Source organism: Lactuca virosa, chromosome 9 (genome assembly GCF_052849685.1).
Source record: "Lactuca virosa cultivar CGN04683 chromosome 9, Lactuca_virosa_CGN04683_v6, whole genome shotgun sequence".
NCBI classification, from domain to species: domain Eukaryota; kingdom Viridiplantae; phylum Streptophyta; class Magnoliopsida; order Asterales; family Asteraceae; genus Lactuca; species Lactuca virosa.
The window spans coordinates 261,350,633-261,356,242 of record NC_136434.1 but is presented as its reverse complement, the minus strand read 5'-3'; positions in this window follow the sequence as shown (position 1 = coordinate 261,356,242).

Genomic DNA, 5,610 nt, shown 5'->3' with positions numbered 1-5,610 from the left:
AATTCATATTTCCACTCTTGCTCTTAATGGAATCTTATAAGCAACACAGTTTTTCACAAATACCATTGTAAGGATATTTTAAAATAAATAAAATCAAAAGATTTACCTTTTATTTTAAAACTTTGCGGAAAAACTCATCCTTACAATCCATATGAAAACTTGTTGTTATCTATTCCTAAGCAAAATATCATAACTCCTAAGAAGTAGCTCAAGAATCCGATCTTCAAACTATGTGATAGAAATCCATCTACGCGATCAGATTCAGCATATTCTTTCTTTAAGTTTCTTCACTTTTTCTTTGATTCTTAAAACATCACCATGTGACCCAGTCACATCATGTATCAAGAATCTCATAATAGAAACTTAGCAGAGTTAGATAATGGACTTTACCTGAAGTAGAGTCAAACTTATTGACTTTAACATCCTTAGGTAAATTTGGCAGCTTCGCAACCAATGCCACTTTCTTTGGCAATGGACCATTGATAATGGGACTATCTCAGACTTAGCCTCTCTCTTTACCATTTGGTCAACCAAGTTGACTATGGCCGATCCCTTTCCATTGGGAAGAGAGAGCTTTACTGGATATCCAATGTCATCATTGTCAATGTCCATAAAGTTTTAGGAAGTTGATCTTAGCAAATAGATAAGATCATTAAGGGTCTTGTCATAGTCTGTTTCATAGGAGTCCCAAAGGAACTCACTATGTGACTGAGAAAATAGTTGAGTCACCAACTTTCTCAAGACTTTGACACCCAACTCTCCCGGCTTGTCAATATCTGACTACATCTCCAAGATGTGATCACATATAGACCTTTGCTTGAGTGACCTTAAACTTTTCAGGAACTTGTGGGTTAGGGAGAATAATTGGAGGAGGTGAAAGAAGTATGATTTCCATGGGACATCATCTTCATTTAGGAAAGCTTGTTTCAAGAGATTTGGGAAGATCATCTTTTGGGAGATATTCAAGAGAGTTGATTTAAAGTCCTTAATATAACACCCAATATGAAATATTAAGGCTAGGACCCAACAACCTATTTATAACTTGGAAGAGGGATGCCGTAATCCAAGCTATAAAATATTTGATGGTAGGTGAATGACGATTCACCAATTTTCCACCATGAAAACCTAATAGGGTATTGGGTTTTAATTGGATTGAAACTGCTAGATCTTTTGAGATCCACTGAACTTTTCAATGGCATGTTTAAATCTCGATTGTGCCCTCTCAAGTTTGTGACTGGGATGCCGAGGATCACAAACAAGGTGTGAATAACCATGCAAATTAACTTGGTACCCTTAACTTTATCACCCAATCGATGTGGCGGTTAACCATACGCGCTCCACCGATCTATGATAAACATTAAGTTACCCTTTGCCACACTTACTAGTCCATGTTAGTGTGCTGGTTAACCACACACGCTCCACTAACGACTTGGTAAGGTACAAAGTGTAATTTCATGGGTTAGCACCAAATTCACATTTTCCTAAGTAACTAAGATTGGGAATTTATAAAGTTTAGTTACTTTATATTTATCATTATACTTTTAATGAAAGGAGAATTAATGTCCTGTCCTACCCGTTCGGCTAACGACCCTCCACCAGTCAAGGAAGCGGTGGGTGAGAGTGGACACCCATTAAACTGCCATTTTATAGTAAGTAACCTTATACCCCCTTATAGACCGGCTTCGTGAATGAGGCCTACTAATGGTAAAACTGACTTACTCTTATACATATATATAAATATTAAACCTATAATATTATAATAGTATAAGGGTTGAATTTTAAACTATTAAAATTCTAAGGGTCTAACTTGGTATTAAAGTATTCATGGGGGGGGGGGGGACTTTACAAATTCCAAAACTTGAGGGCAAGTTTTGAACAATTGAAAAACTTTTGGTTTCTATAACATATGACTTTAATATAAATTTAAAGAAAATACTTTTGACATTCCATAATTTGAGGATAAGTTATGGAGTTCATAAAACCATTTATGGGAAAAGACTCTTCAAGTATCTATAACCTATGGCTTTAATAACTCTTTTAAAGAAAAATTTTGGTTTTCCATAACTTGAGGACAAGTTATGGAATCCATTAAAGGCATTTAGATCATCTAATAAACAAACAAACAAGTCAAGAAAACTACGATCTAGATTAAACTCATATGAACAAGACAATTCAAATCAAACAATTTTCATGTAATTAGCCTAACCATTAAACTAATACAAAACATGAATATATTGCCAGTTATCTTTTGAATTGGATTAGAATGATCATTACCACATCAAAAACAGGTTTATAAGTTCAAAAACAACTTAGGGTAATGATTCTAGTCGAATTCCAGCCTTAAAAGTCGACAATCTGCACTCTGCGCCTCCTACGCGCCGAGTGTATGAACCTACTCAACGAGTAGGATTAGTTTGTTCATGGACTCGGCGATTCCACAGTCCAGACAGCCCGAAAATCGATTTTTTCAGCAATTTGCATCAAGTATAATTGAAAACAAGCCTTGGCTCTGATACCACTGTTAGGTTTTGAGCATTCTAACACTCCTATGATGTACATGCAACCCTATAAACCTTGGATCTATGTTTTCTCTATTATACATGCAAATATTCAATATTCACCGGCTTCATCCTAACTAGCCTAATATGAAGTATATACAATACAAGAATCTAGTAGAATGACATACCTCTTTGTTGTAGCTTGATTCCATGGAGCTTAAGAGCCTAGTGCCCCAAGTGTGACACCTCAAATGGCTCACACAACACCACCAACAACTTGGAATAACTTGAGAGAAAAGTTCTTATGCTCAAAATCGGCTAGCCATCTCATATGAACCCATAGGGCCGATTTCTTGATCTATGGGGTCTTTATATATTGTGGCTATTAGGGTTACACCATGTGACTCATGACTTTCCATATTCCTCATGATCCATGGGTTTTAACCTCCATGGAGTATCCATGGGTTTAGCCCAACATGAAGAACTATGGACCATAAGCCCACATATATAAGAATGAATGATTTACATAATCAATCCCCATATATTTAGTTAGTCTCTTTTGATCACATAATTAATTCCAAATTAATTCTTGATCAATACTAATTAAATATTATGATTTCATATTAATATATTAGAACTTATAATATATTAATAAATCATAAATATCTTTTTCTCACAAAAGTCTATCCAAATTGTTCTGATGTCAAGCAACCCAAATGGACCATGCCGAATCGGGTCAAGTACATACCAATTATAGTTATGGACTTAGACACTAATCCAACAGTCTCCCACTTGGATAAGTCTAATAACTATTATTGCAAGTATGACTCTACAACCTGACTAGCAATCATAGCTCTTAAAAGCCGTTGTCGAACTCTGAACAAATCAATGATGCGTCCATTATATAAGGGATCATATATTCCTCCATTCTAGATATCATATGGACTGAGACATGGATTATAATCATTCTCTTTGTCAATCTGTTGTTTCCCGATTTCCGATTTATGACGACCGACTAATTGAACAAATCAAATCAGACCAGGCTCGGCCGAGCATTTACGTTTGTCATCACCAAATCATCGAGGGGCCCACAGATATCGCTTTTATCCCTCCAAGGGTAAAAGGAATGGATAAACTTCGGCCCAAATGTTCGCTTGTACTTACTCATCAAATTACACACACCGATATGTTTTATAACAACCAAGTTACTTGTTTCGTTTGCATATGTCAATGTGCAACCGATGCGTAACTACAACTTACACGTCTCCGTTTGAAGAATATATATTATCGTCTCAAGATGACTCGTGATAAAATCCATGAAGTGATTCAAATGAGAGTGGGTTTAATCCAATACTCGAATCTCATTCCAGGAGCACTCATGAATGTTGCAGCAACTTTTGTTATGTCTACACACTTTAGACAACTCCAAGCCCAATTCATGACAGTCTTGATTCATACCTACTTCCAAAGTATAATTGAGTGTGGAGAGTTTGAATAACCTAGTTATTCGGGAAGTCAAAACATGCAAAATGAAACAGAAGAATAATCGAATCCAATATGGTCTCGGAACTTATGAATATCAATAAAACACCTTTTATTTATCACCATATTGATTACACATTATTCATTGTATAATGTTTCGAATAATCAACTTAATACTTGAATTGAAACAATAGTCATGCCATACTCCAAGGATGCACACTATGTTTGTCTAAACAATAGCTATGCCATACTCCAAGTATGCACACTATGTTTGTCTATGATCTTTACTTTGTGGAATAGATCAATTGAACATTATTCCAATGATTATCATTTCACAATCCCAAATCCTTATCGTAAATGTAAGAATACAAGATTCTTTGCCATTTACTGAAATCTGATAGATTTTAAACTTATATGCATTGATCCTCTTGTAATGACTATGCACAAAAGTCACAAAGACTTGGCAACAGACATTTACAAATTATTCCAATGGAGAGAAATTCCATGGAAATGAAGTCTCAAATTCAAAGAACATCCCTTTGAATATCCTTCTTGCATTAAGTTTTCTAATTTTACACAGATTTAATGAATAACTTCCACTTATGGAAACATTTCCATATTCCCATTTTTGACTATCACTTCTGAACAAGAGTTTCCTCTTTTCAGAATATGTCAATAAGGTCCTTCCAAAATTAACACTATACTTCCAACTGTCCATGAGCAACCAATCTTTGGTAAACCTCAGATTGTCCTCGACAATTGCTTAATCATTTTACTCATATCCAGTTCTATTCCTTTTTCCCTCTTAATGCCCTAGGCATTTGGAAAATTTAGAACGGATGCATATTATAGCACATAAAAATCGATCCCATATCCGAAGCATATGGGACACGATTCATGATGTTTCACATTAAGACATGATACTAGACCAGTCTTTTGCTATAATATTTTTCTATTTGCCATGTTCTCAAAATTCGAATTATGAAAAGGGATGTCGTAATCATAATCGAATTTTAGAATGCAAATAATGTAATCATGACCAAATTTGATTAAAATCTCACAATCTAAGCTTTTAGATTTGAAATGAAGTATAATTTGATTAAAATCTCACAATCTAAGATTTTAGATTTGAAATGAAGTATAATTTCCTCTCCCTTAATTATGCAAAACAACTTTTCAAACCCCTGCAGCTTTGCAAATTGAAACTTTTGTTTCTATACTTAACATTGCTAACTTGCAAAACTTAACATAATAATCATGCTCCCACTAACATGATAATTATTCTTAGCATAACACTTATGCTTCCACTAGCTTTGACATGTATCAAGAAATCAGCTGGACTTCTAGAAATCAATACTTTATTGACTTTCTTACCAAAGTTCAGATTTCTGATACGAGATGCTTTGATAAGACTTTATCAATATCATACATCTTTCCTTAAATAGCTCACATGTGTGTCTAAACAATTTTTAGAACTATGAAAAGGGATGTCGTAATCATAGTCTCAATTGTTTAGACCTTTGCCATTTCTCACAAGTCCATGTTAGTGTGCCGGTTAACCACACACGCTCCACTAACGACTTTGAGAATGCAAATATCACAATTGCTATCTGCTTAAAATCTACTTAGT